The sequence below is a fragment of the Grus americana genome, chromosome 4 (genome assembly GCF_028858705.1).
Source record: "Grus americana isolate bGruAme1 chromosome 4, bGruAme1.mat, whole genome shotgun sequence".
Lineage (NCBI taxonomy): Eukaryota > Metazoa > Chordata > Aves > Gruiformes > Gruidae > Grus > Grus americana.
This window is the reverse complement of record NC_072855.1, coordinates 22176916-22190896: the sequence shown is the minus strand read 5'-3', so window position 1 is coordinate 22190896 and position 13981 is coordinate 22176916.

Sequence of the window (13981 nt, the reverse complement as noted above, 5' to 3'; positions counted from 1 at the left end):
AGTTCAGGGCCCAGCACAGTGCAGTAAGTTATGTCTCCTTAGAATCCCCACAACATTTTCCTTTCAAATATTCTACCATTTTATCAGGGTCTTGCAGTTGTTCGGGAGTGAAGCTCCAAACCATTGGGGGTGAGAAGGTCTCTAGATACCCGCCCATAGTCTCCCACATGCCATGCCAGCCCTGACCATTCAGCCTTGGGGAAGATCCTTGGGTGGTATTCTTGAAACAATTTTTGCTAACCCTGAACAGGAGTTGGAAAGCATGCAGGACACATAGCAATAGGAATATACTGGCCTGAACATTCCAAGGGTATTCAAAATTCTCAAAAATTGTTGTAACCAACCAAAAGGGAAAAGGGGAGGTGAAAGAGTGAGAGAAGGTATCCCCCCCGTCTTTCCCATAGATTGGGTGCAATTATTAATCAGTTCTGAAAGATACTGACCGAGGTACGGGCCTGACAGAAATGCTACATACAAGTACCAGCTCAGACTCATGACCGTCGATGATATCTTATCATAAGTCATTATCACACAATACAACAACATGAGAACATACACCCCTCTCCCAGAGATGATAAACAGCACCGCAGGGATTACATAGAGTAAACACGGGTTTACAAACCAGAGCCATGTGACCAAACAGAACAGCATTATGACCAGCAACTGTTTCAATAACATTATAGATGCTTATAACAACTTTGTTTTAACACACTTGGGTCAAACTTGTCGTTATCACAACCCTTCGTGCCCCACGTTGGGCGCCAAAAAGGACTGACGTGGTTCAGCCCCAGCCGGTAGCTGGGTGCCACGCACCACTCACTCCCCCCTCCCCCGGCGGGATGGGGAGGAGAACAGAAAAAACAACGGCAAAGCCTCGAGGGCTGGGATAAGGGCAGTTTACTGGGACAGCAAGGGAGAGGGAAACAATCAACAACAGTACTGGTAACAGATATTCACAATGGGTGATAACAAAGAACAATTTACCGATCCGACGACCGACCGGACGCTCAGCCTGTCCCAGAGCCACACCGCACCCGCCCCTGCCCGACCGGCCCCCTTTTATGGTGAGCATGACGTCACATGGTATGTAATAGCCCCCGGCCAGCTTGGCTCACCTGTCCTGGCTCTTTGTGAAATTAACTCTATCCTTGCCAGAACCAGGTCAGAGGTGATCACATTCTTCTGTAACAAGAACAATATAAATACCACGTATAGATTTCCTAGTATTACATTTCAAGAAAAGACAAGTTCATTCCAGATAATTGCAGCACAGATAATCTAGGTCACCATAAGTATAACTGCTGAAGTGAGCAGTATTTTATCATTTTGTCATGAAACTTTCTGGACCATGTCCACACTTGGGCTTACTATGTCCTTTCATGAATTATGGGGCAGATGCACAATTGCTGGACTAGAGACAGTACTTTTCAAAGTGCAGTCAAGGTCAAAAGGAGCAAATTGAAACAGAAGTATGTTTCTAAAAAATATCTCCTTCCAGAATAAATAAAGAAAGCCTAGTCCCTCAGCATGGAATACCAAACTAGTAAAACTTCAGCCTTTAAAAAGAAAGAAAAAATCAAGCACATGAAAATTGTTTTCCATAGTTGTAAGAAAGGACTGTCCAAAATCAAAAGATGAATTATTTGAATTTGGAGAAATATATGCCACATTAATGCTAAAATTCTGGAAGGAATTCAAGTTTGCTGATATCTCTAGCATTATTTAGGGTTCTGGTTGCTACATCTCTATAAATATATATATAGAGTACATATTTTTAAAAAATCCAGGTAGAGGAGACAAAAATGATGAAATTTACAGAATGTCTTCATGTAGTCAAGGATGTAGATTAGGATGGTTTGGTACAGAGGACAGATGAATGAGGAGGAATGGTGTGGGGAAATGTGGTTTTACCCCAGCTGGCAGCTAAGCACCATACAGCTGCTCGCTCACTCCCCCCCCCTCATCGGGATGGGGGAGAGAATTGGAAAAGTTAAAGTGAGAAAACTCCTGGGTTGTGCTAAAGACATTTTAATAGGTAAAGCAAAAGCCGTGCACACAAGCAAAGCAAAACAAGGAATTCATTCCCCACTTCCCATGGGCAGGCAGGGGTTCAGCCATCCCCAGGAAAGCAGGGCTCTCTCACGCGTAACGGTTACTTGGGAAGACAAACACCATCACTCCGAACGCTGCCGCCCCCCCCCCCCGCCCCTTCCCCCAAGCTCCTTATAAACTGAGCATGACGTCATATGGTATGGAATATCCCTTTGGTCAGTTTGGGTCAGCTGTCCCGTCTGTGTCTCTTCCCAACTTCTTGTGCGCCCCCAGCCATCCCGCTGGCAGGGCGGTGCAAGAAGCAGAAAAGGCCTTGGCCCTGTGTAAACACTGCTCAACAATAAGTCCGTAGAACAAAAAATCTCTATATTATCAACGCTGTCTCCAGCACAAATCCAAACCAAATCCCCACACTAGCTACTCTGAAGAAAATCAACCCTCTCAGCTGAAACCAGGACAGGAAGTTAAAAAGAGTGTTCAGCATTGTTCATTATGCAAAAGTTAGTGGTAGCCTAAATTAGCAAGATTAAAATTAATAAAAGGGAGTAACCTAAAGCATCGAGATTAAAACAAAAAAGGAACCACTGTGTTCTCATACATAGAACTCATAGGCTACCTGTAAACTCTTTCCCCTGCTTTCCTTTTTCTATCTGTCCTTTTCTCTTGAGTAGCTTTTTGAGTTTCATACCCGCATGAGTGATTTATTGAATCATTTTGATGTTCATAAAAGAGAACAAGAAAAGAGAGAAAAAGGAAGAAAAACAAATTTACTACAAAATGAAAAATATTTTAGCTCTCTGATTTTCTGAGTTTAAATTTTCAGGACAAAGCAGATATAGTTTAAAATGTCTTACATAGTCTTACAAGTCTTACAAGTAGTGCTTTCCATTGAAAAGTATATGGGTGTATTTTCAATAAACTCTAGTTTGGTGCCTTTGAAATTCTCAACCTGATGATTATAGCTGTGCATCTTAGAATTAAATGGTAAAAAAATTAAACAAACAAAACCCCTTTGATATCTGTTTTATCTGAGGTAAAAAAAATGTGTAGGGCAACCTAAGTAACAGAATCATTATTATGTGAAATGTGTCTGAAAGAACCGCATTTATCAGAGGAACATCTACATTTCCTGGCAAATACTCAATTCTCAAAAACAAATGCAGGGTTACCCAGACAATATCACATTAATAAGCAAATATGCATAACCAATATCACAAATATTTGTTTAGAAACTCTGGAGAAAGATATAACAGCTCACGTTTGCCTAGCAAAAGGTCATCATTCTGCATTATGTATAAGTGTAGTCACTTTGAAAAGGAATGAGGAACTGATCTAAAAGCCAAGCATACTATTGATCGTTCAGTGATAAAACAATGTTTCTCGTCACAGAGAATTTTCTCTTGATGTAGGCTGTGCTAATGATGCACAAAAAACCAAACACGTCATGGGCAAGCTAAAGATTTGCTGATTTCTCATAAGATCACTTAGATTGTAAGACATAAATATGACACTAGAGCTCAAGTCAATACTGTATGAAAAAAAATACCATGGGCATTTGAAACACATCTCTTCCTATATAGTATATGGTATATCCATTAAAGCTGCTAAGAGCAGATTCACAGTCAGCATACTTCAGCTTCCTTCTTACAGTATGGGCATCAAGCTCACTGCCTCCTAACTTAAGTTTTAAGCTGAAGAATAGCTTCCTGTAGCCTTAATTGACCCAAAAGGTTATTGTTGTTATACAGTGACTACTAGGTTGGTTGGACCTTTACTACGTATTTCTGATGGATAAATATAAATTATGAACTTAATTTTAGATGTAAGTATACTATCTATAGTCTGGTTGTATATAAAGACAAGAAATGTGATACACTGAGTTTGAAGTAACTAATTTGCACTTCAAAGACAGCAGTTATGGTGCAAGTAAAGAATGCCATAAAAACTACTAAAGCATTCTCAGAAGAGGAAGGACCAATGAAGACAGATTTTTCAGAGACTGAAATTTCCTTCCTGCAGAATTCTTTCTTTCAGGAACTAGACTTCACAGTATCTCATTTCAGCGCTATTACTGAGTTGTCTCAGCTTTGAATTTGCAGTTGTGGCTTCCATTTTCCCTGTCAAGGGATGGTAAACAGCAGAACACTATGGCTTATAAATACTACACACACTTCATCTTTCAGCATCACTTTATATTTCTTCCTGAATTATAGCACTATTTGTGTAAAAGAAATAAAATTCGGCACTCTAATAGAATCAAACTGACTCTACCTCACAGAGCAGCTGTAAGTTTTCCATGTTTTTGCAAAGTTTTATGACCACAGCTTAATAAGAAATTGCTTTATCTAGCTACAATAATGTTCGGTATAGCATTTCTCCACTGTTATATAAGTAAAAGTTAATTTCTCCCATACTACAAACCTTTTTTATTCTTATTAGTATACTCACATTTTTGTGTTCATGATGCTAAATTTTTCAGTCTCAGGATGTATGGTGGTTTTGGCTGGGACAGAGTTCATTTTCTTCATAGTAGCCATTATGGGGCTGTGTTTTGGGTTTGTGCTGAAAACAGTGTTGATAACACAGGGATGTTTTCGTTACTGCTGAGCAGTGCTTACACAGAGCCAGGGACTTTTCTGCTTCTCACCCCACCCCACCAGCGAGTAGGCTGGGGGTACACAAGGAGTTGGGAGGGGACACAGCCGGGACAGCTGACCCCAACTGACCAAAGGGATATCCCATACCATATGGTGTCATGGTCAGCATATAGAGCTGGGGGAAGGTTGGCTGGGGGGGGGGCCACTTCTCAGGGACTGTCTGGGCATTGGTCAGTTGGTGGTGAGCAATTGTTTTCATTTGCATCACTTGTTTTTCTTGGGTTTTCTCTTTCTTTGTTATTTTCCTTTTAATTACATTATTATTATTATTATTATTAGCAGTAGTAGTATTAATTATTAAACTGTTCTTAACTTAACCCATGAGTTTTCTCACTTTTACCCTTCCAATTCTGTTCCCTCCATCTTTCTGCAACCAGACATGATGCAGCTGACTGATTTCATCGCAGAAAAACAAGATGAAGGACAGGGAAGGAAATAAGGAAAATGCAAATGCTTGAGATTTTATTTTTAGTGAGCATTACTCAAATAATATCATTATGAATTCTTGAATAACTTAGGGAAATTTGTGGATAATGTCACAAAATCTGCTTAGGTAATATAGTGAACAATGAATTAATTATACACTGGTAGACTTTTGGGTAGTGCTCAGCATACCACTCTGACAGAACATCAGTGATTATCAGTGGCTACACTGTAGTTTATTACAGAGGTTTCCATTACCCTTACTAGGTGGTTTGTTGCCGGAAGTACTGAACATATTACATTTGTTTACACCTTCCAGATCCCCTGTGAAGTAGCTTCCAAGAGAACATACAAGAAATACTGTGCCTGTTTTGGCTTTTTTTAACAAAAGTTTGCAGATTTTCTTATATGAAACCAATAGGGTTTCCAGAAAGCAAGAAAAATCTGTTATGCAAGTCTGACCAAACTTTTAGGAAGTTGACTTTGTTTGTTTGTTTTTCCCAAAGAAAGTACTCTGATCTCATAAATCTCCTGTGTCAAAACAGATTTACATTCTTGTGACAATCCTGTCCCTGTCTATGAGTTCCGATCACCTGTAATCTGGGGGCTAAAGGACTGGGTTTTGGTTGGTTGTTTTTTTTAAGAGACCAGATCCCACCACTCAGGTGGATCACAGAAATAAGATGATGCTTTGTGACATACTCAGCAATATGATTTTGTCATCACTAATAAAAAGCCACAGGCTTTATACTGCCATGCCATTGCAGGTTCTCGGGACCAGTCAGGGCTTCTCTTGGCTCAAGACGATTTTAGCTGGTTTAACTTGGCAGCTGGCCTAGTGACCAGTGCCTCACCTGTTTCAGGAACAGCTCTGTGAATGCCTACTGTCAACAAAAAACTTGAGATGCTGATAACTTGCTGTGACCTCCCACCACCTCCCTGTCTGAGGAAGACTGGTGCTATTAACCTTAGGACCCAGAAGGACAGTGGAGGGGTGAGTATAGGGCCAGAGGAAAAGGGCAAATATTAGCAGGTCTTTTTGTACAACACTTTTAAAGATACTGAGTCTTTTCTGTACGAATTTAGACTGAGTGCTGGTATTGTTTGCTATATTTTGATGAGACATTGTGTTGGGTTTTGTGTGGCAAGGTTTTGGTAGCGGGAGGGGCTACAGGGGTGGCTTCTGTGAGAAGCTGCTAGAAGCTTCCCCTGTGCCTGACAGAGCCAATGCCAGCCGGCTCCAAGATGGACCCGCCCCTGGCCAAGGCCAAGCCAATCAGCGCCTCTGTGATAACATATTTAAGAAGGAAAACAAAAGAGTTAAGGAAAACTTTTGCAGCCGGAGAGAGGCGTGAGTAGGTGTAAGAAACTCTGCAGACACTAAGGTCAGTGAGGAAGGAGGGGGAGGAGGAGCTCCAGACACCAGAGCAAAGATCCCCCTGCAGCCCGTGGTGAAGACAATGGTGAGGCAGGCTGTCCCCCTGCAGCCCATGGAGGAGGGATGAGGGGGTGTAGAGATTCCACGCTGGAGCAGGTGGAGGCACCTGAAGGAGGCTGTGGCCCGTGGGAAGCCCACGCTGGAGCAAGTCCGGGCCGGACCGGTAGACCCGTGAAGAGGGGAGCCCACGCCAGGGCAGGTTTGCTGGCAGGACTTGTGACCCTGTGGGAGGGACGCCACGCTGGAGCAGTTGCCTCCTGAAGGTCTGCACCCTGTGGGAGAGACCCCACGCTGGAGCAGTCTGCTCGTGAAGGTCTGCACCCTGTGGGAGAGACTACGCTGGAGCGGTTCGTGAAGGACTGTAGCCCGTGGGAGAGACTCCATGTTGGAGCGGGGGAATGTTGAGAGGAGTCCTCCCCCTGAGGACAAAGAAGCGGCAGAGACAACGTGTGCTGAACTGACCGCAACCCCCATTCCCCGCCCCCTTGTGCCGCTGAGGGGGGAGGAGGTTGAAGCCGGGAGTGAAGTTGAGCCCGAGAAGATGGGAGGGGTGGGGGGAGGTGTTTTAAGACTTGATTGTGTTTTCTGATTGCTCTACTCTGTTTTGCCTGGTAATAAATTAGATGAATCTCTTCTCTACATTCAGTCTGTTTCGCTCGTGACGGTAATTAGTGAGTGATCTCCCCCTGTCCTTATCTCGACCCAAGCCTTTTGTTAGACTTCTCCTCCCCATCCCGCTGGGGGAGGGGTGAGTGAGCGGCTGCGTGGCACCCAGCTACCGGCTGGGCCTAAACCACGACAGACATTTAAGATTTTAATCAGGCTAATGACAAATTTTTTGCTCCATGTGTTTGGCATATTGCCAGAATGGCCTATTTTCTGTGGATGCCTCATGTGATGAGCGAAGAAAGGAAGCATTCACCTCTGCTAAAAGAGTTAAATAGACTCCTGTATACCTGCAGACGGATCATCTGGGTGGTCGCTTAGCCTGAGCTTGCCTTCCCTGGTGCCCCAGCTGCTGGCCCAGCACTGGTGTCCTGTACAGTTTGTGGCTGTTACCCAACAGCCTTCCTTGCTCACAGCGCATGTCCTTATAGCCTAATTTACATAGGTGTTGGTTGATTTCTTTTTTTTTTTGCTTCATCCTGATAGTACTTCTTACCTAGGTTAACCACGATGACTGCGTAGAGAGTATTTAGGAAGACTAAGCCTCTAATTTAGGCAACTAACTAAAATAGTGGCTGCAAATACCTTCTCTCTCTTCTTATATACGCAAGCATATTAAAGGAAAACTGATAATCTTGTATTATATATAACAGTTTTCAACTTGCCCTCTAACACGGTAACATGCTGCATAGTAGAATATAAAACTAGATTTGAAAAAATTAGCAACAAGATTACTCTGTCAATGCAAAGTTGTCCAAGGGAAAGTAGAAATTCCTGATGCTAGACAGCACTGTAGTTTAGCAGTATTCCTGAACCAGCAAAATGATGGGACGAACCTATTCCATTTAGCCTGATAGCAGAACATGAATTATAAATCACATTGTATTAGTTGCTTGTTGCTTGATAACCCAGTTATGGGAGAATAACATTTACAGCTTACTAGTAGTGATCAGAAGGTTGAAAACGGTTTAATTCTATTCAGTGACCATAAAATGATAAACATCTGTTTACATATGATTTAAGGAAGAAGTAAACGGGACCCTGTCTAGTCTAAGGTGGGGTTTTTTAATTATTATTAGTCAACTGGAAATGTGTTAGGGTTTTTTCTTTATGCTAATAATGCATTTACCAAAAGTTATTTTTGGTATAATTTTCCACTTCTTTCACTAAGGATTTAAATATCAAGGGCTAGTCAAATAGGAGAAAACAGAGTCACAGTCACATATGATCTTCCCTCTGTTTTCAGAAAGAAATTAAACTTTCAGGAGGAGATTTATATATCATTACAGATTTGATGAGCCTTTAGCTATACACCACGTATACTGCTGCTAACATCCTGAGTGCTGTGATAGCATATCAGAGCAGTGAGAAATGTAATTAATTCAATAGTCTAAAATAATTTAATAATATATAGCCATACCAATCCAAGGTATGTCTTGGTTTTGGTTTTTTGTGGTTGTGGTTTTTTGGGGGTTTTTGGTTTTTTTTTCCCTGCAGATGAAGCCCCTCAGAATGGCTTTTGAAAACACTTTGTTTTACCTTGCTCTCTCATATTTTCTCTGGCAAAAGAAGAAACTAGTTATTGTCTACAAAATATAACTACTCATTTATTTTTGGCAACTTTATAAATGTCAGAAAATAATTCAGAAAACACAAGGAAGGCAATTCTGACTAATATTATATCATCTGGAACTGAAAACATAATTTTGGTATTTAGGAGGCTAAAACAACAGACTTTTCATGAATCTGTGTGGTTGTGTTGAAAGATACATTTGTTCCTAATAAATATTTCAGTAAAAGCAGTGAGAAAGAAAGAGGGACAAATTAGAAGTTAAAAAAAGGTTCCAGAGCTTGTTGTAGATTTTTATATTAATTGCTCCCTTACTAATTTACAGAAAACAAAATTACTGCCTTGTCCTATATTGACCTTTGGAACAAGGTCTCATACAAGTCACTGAAATACGAAGGTAACTCATATTTTTTTCCTGTTTTCCATTTTTTCAAATGTGTATATAATTACAGCGGTTGCAAACAATGTAAGTAACTATGGAGAAAAGGAAACAATAAAAAGAAGAAAGTGTAACTGCAAAACTTGAATTGAAGAAATGAGGCTTCTGCAAATTGGCATTTTCCATGACACGATTCAGTTTACCTAGGAAAGAAAAACATGAAAAAAATGTAGTGGACACAGAAATTGATTTGAAATATAGTAGAAATTAAATTTTAAAAAGCATAATATTTTCCTTTTAATCAAATCTACAGAATACGAAAATTATTTGCCTTCCTGGACTATTGCCCTCGGAAATCTTTAGTTTGGACTTGTCTTTTTCCTTTGGGCTGGTAGACAATCACTCGCAGATGCAGTTATTTCCTATGATCAATGTACTATTCTAAAAGGATAAACAAACCATGACGTTTAATGAAGCCACTGAGGAGGGTTCACATTGCAAACTTACAACTAAGATTTTTAACATACAGAGCTACCTGCCCCCCCCCCCCCCCCCCAAGTCTGTTATGGAGAAAAATAAATAAACTACCTTTTTTTTTATTGATTCTAATTCAGTAGAAATATTTTTTTGAGAGTTAAAGCCATTCGTATGGAGGAAATCCTGTATTAAGTTTACAACAGTCAGTTTTATAGGTAGTCTAAGGTTGGTTTGCTACACAGCATTCTGTGCAACCAGTTTTATCTTGTTAGATCTTTTAGAAATTATAGGTCTATTATATGTGAATTTCCACTTGACTAAAGAGACTCAGAGAATAGACATGATAGTCTAAACAAGCTGTCATTTTTTAACACAGTTAGAAATTTTGTAAAATTTATTTTTCAAAAGTATTGCCTAGCCACATGAATGGAATGGGTTCTGCATTAATCAATACTGCATGCAACTGCATGAAAATAAAGATTTACAACAGGACTACTGGGATCTTTATTATGTGGAATTGTCATTAAATACTTAAATTTTTAGGAAGAAGAAAGATTTTAACAGTACAGTTTTAGCTAAACTACCTCCTGGTAAACAGTTTCTGAGATCCAGAATGAAGAATTATCTGACTGAGCACAGGAAGAGAATAAATAATATGTCATACACATGTCAAGGCCAGTGATGTCTTTCCACGGAGGCAGCAGTTTTTGCATTTTAGTCAATATCTAATTTCCTCCAGACTAATCAGATTGATTTTGGGGATGAAATTATTGCAGAAGAAGGAATGCCACATTTGTGGTTTTGGAAATATGTGGGAATAATTTCATTGAATGTTTTCATCAGTCTTCTTTACACAAAAAAATAAGGGATGCACTAAGAAAATCGGCTATTGACACAGAGCTGGGCAGATTTTATACAGAAGAAAATAAAAATGTCATACAGGAAGAATGAGATACCTTGAAGACTTGAATAATAGAAACACAATGAATAATATTAGTACAAAGTGCAGTGCTAAGTACTTATGGTCTAATCATAAGCATTAACCATCCCAAATACTCAGAAACTATGAATCATACCTTTGAAAAAGTCTTATGAAATTGACTTTAAAAAATTAAACTACACATCTAAGATTAATTTTCCTTGCTATTTATTGAGTCTTTGAATCTTGATTCTTATCTTCAAGTGTAGTTCTACAATCATAATGTGTGAGAAAGTACTTAAAAAGGAAAAAAAAAAAGATTGTCACTATATGGCAGGTTATAGGATTCCTAAGGAAAAAAAAAACACAAAACCCCACAACACCCCACCCCCAAATCCCCCTGAAATGGCAGTATTAATTTGTGACTTGTTGTAGATGAAAAATCATGTCAAGGCAGTAGGTTGTAGAACTTAGATGAATGTTTCAGATTCCCATTTAATTTTTTATTAGAGTACACAAACTCTTTTTTTTCTTGCTTTTCTAGAATTTATTATAGAAGTCGTTTTGATAGGAAAGACAATATTTTCCCCTGCTGTTGTTTTGTGGGGAACACAAGTTTTAAACACTTTCCTTCCCCTTGATCATGATGATTTGAAGTCTTATATCTTTGTGGAATCTGGCCAAAGACAAAAGATGAAGATCAGTTTAGAGAGGTTTTTTTGTGGGCGAGTGTGTTGGGGTTTTTTTGGAGGGTGTTTCTTCTTTTGTTGTTTTGATTCCTTTGATTTTTGGTTTGTTTCCCCTGCAGTATATCTAGAGAAAATGACACTTAAATCTCAAGGAACACTGAAAGAGCAAAACTTGAGGAATCCAAATTTACTGAAGAAGTGTTAAAAAGTCTACTAAAAGGCTGCTGCATATAAATTCATGGCAATATATCCCACTCAAACTCCCAGAATCAACAACAAAAAAAAAAAATCAAGAATTTTTTTTTGTCCAGCCTTTAATTTACCCTGTACTGATGTTTCATCTGTATGTGTGCAGATATGCTTTGTTGTGCTTCCTGACTCACTGATCACAGAGCAGCGGTAGGTCCCAGTTTGCTATGCTTTCCAGTCGGCCCACTACCTAGGATTTTCTTGGTGGAATCATGAGACACAGAAGAGATTGATGTGGCTTTCCTGACCTCGTGTGGGGTTTTTTGTTTGTTTGTTTGTTTTCCTTTTGTTTTTATTGCTGTCAGGGCACGATCATCTGAATCTAAGAGTCAGGGAGTGTTTGCAATCCTTTCTATGTGTGTAGCCGATGTACAGGCAGTTACATCTGTCTCCAAATCCGTCACATTTCCTGCAGAACTGACTTTTCTGGGAGGGAAATTCGGAGGGGGGAAGGAGGCGGAGGGCCTGTTTCACACTTGACACCTGCAGCTGTTTGCAGTGTGGATACAAAGGGCTTGGGACAATGAACTCTCAATATGAAGGCAGTACGTTTGTAGTAAGTGTTTACTCAGCTCCTGTAGTAGAGGGGGTATTCCTGCAAAGTTCAATTGTTTACTTATTTATTTTTTAATTTGGAATTCTTAAGAGTTTTTCTAAGGAAAAACAAACCTATGTATTTTGTATTGATGCGGCTTTCATTTCACCTATAGAATAAGTGATTTGTTCTAGTGCAAACAAGGATTCATATGTATGCCATGTACTTATGTAGGGCTGTGTTTACATGACTTCTATACTTATTAGAACATGTTATAACTCTCTCCACAGATAGAGGAATTTACATTTGCCTTGTGATCCTAATTATTTCTGGCTCTTATAAAATAAATTAAAAAAAAATCAGTCTTTTGATTACTTGGTTGAATTTCAAAGTTTAAAGCAATGATGAACAGTGAGTAGCAAGTTGCAAGAAAGGATCAGTATTATTTTTTCATTAAAATATATTTACAAAATTAAATATTTCTGCTCTCCCAAATGGTTCTATCAGAGATTTCTTAGATATCTCTAGTTCCTTTATGTTGGACGAGTAAAGAAAACTGGAAACGAGCGAAGTGTTAGGGAAGCCCATTCTTGATAAGAATTGCTGAAGCATTATATATGTGGTCTTTCAAAGATTGTGTTAACTTCCACCGGTTGATGTTCTCTAAATAAATTACATTTGGGCCTCCAGTTGATTTCTCACACAGTTAATTTCATACCAACAAAAGTGTTTTCTTTGCACTCTGATAGTAAAATTATGGAAGAAATATTTGAATTTTATTTATTTATTCAATATTTCTGAGGATATTTTATAGGCAGGAAGATTATTTTTTTTTGCATACTCATCTTTATTCTCATACACTAGTATTTTTATATAATTATATCAAATAGATTTTTAAAATAATTATCTTCTTAAGAACGTTCCTGACACAATACATTTTTTAAAATTATTTTCTAAAATTGAAACAAAAAAGACAGTCATAATGGTCTAGTTCACAAATTGCGGTGTTAAGTTTCCATTTAAGTAAATTGTCTAAGTGCATATAATTTTATATGTAATTGTCACTGTTACAACGTTGAATTGCTTTGGTTCCGACTATATATAAGTTCAACATACCCACCTACTTCATAGCTTTGTTTGCTCTATTTAGTAATTTGCACTACATGAAAGCTGGGAGTTTTGAACTGCGATGAAGCACCATGACAGCAATAGCAGCTTAACATTTTATTACAGTGAGTTTCCCAAGCAAAGCAGAGATAAGCAGGTAACCTCATGTAGAAGTTAATACTGTAACCATGATTCACAGGCTGAGCACTGATATAAACTAAATGCTTGGAGTCCATGCAGCTCATTTGATTAAATGATGAGGTCTACAGTTATTTAACATTGACTTACCACAAAGTATCAACCATAAAAGTATTCAATATTTGAAAACTGCAGCTTAAATTTTAAGACTGGATGATTTTTTTTGTTTTGGTTTGGTTTTGTAGATAATTTTAGTCACTAAAAGACTACTGAGTAGTGATTAAAAGCATTTTTGAATCGTGTCAAGTTTTCCACATCACCTGAAATTTCCATTTCACCCAAAATTAAAACGAGGAAAAAAATAAAGGTTTTTAAGTGTTGAAATAAACAGTCATTTTCATGCATTTAAAAGGGCAAATAAAAAGTATCTAAACATTAGATTTGTACCATGAATTGTAAAAACAAATTTTTTTCATCCCACTAGCACAAAAAGTGTAAAAGTAGATGGTCCATCCCAAAGTTAGTACCAGGTGACCAATATTCACAGGCCAGAGCATCTATTGACTGAGTAGCACCAGGAGGAGCACAAAACATACAGTTCAAAGTTAGGCTGGGCTAGGAAGCCAACAAGACTCACAGGAGGTGAAACTACTCCAGCCAGTGCCACCAGCCATCTCTAAGA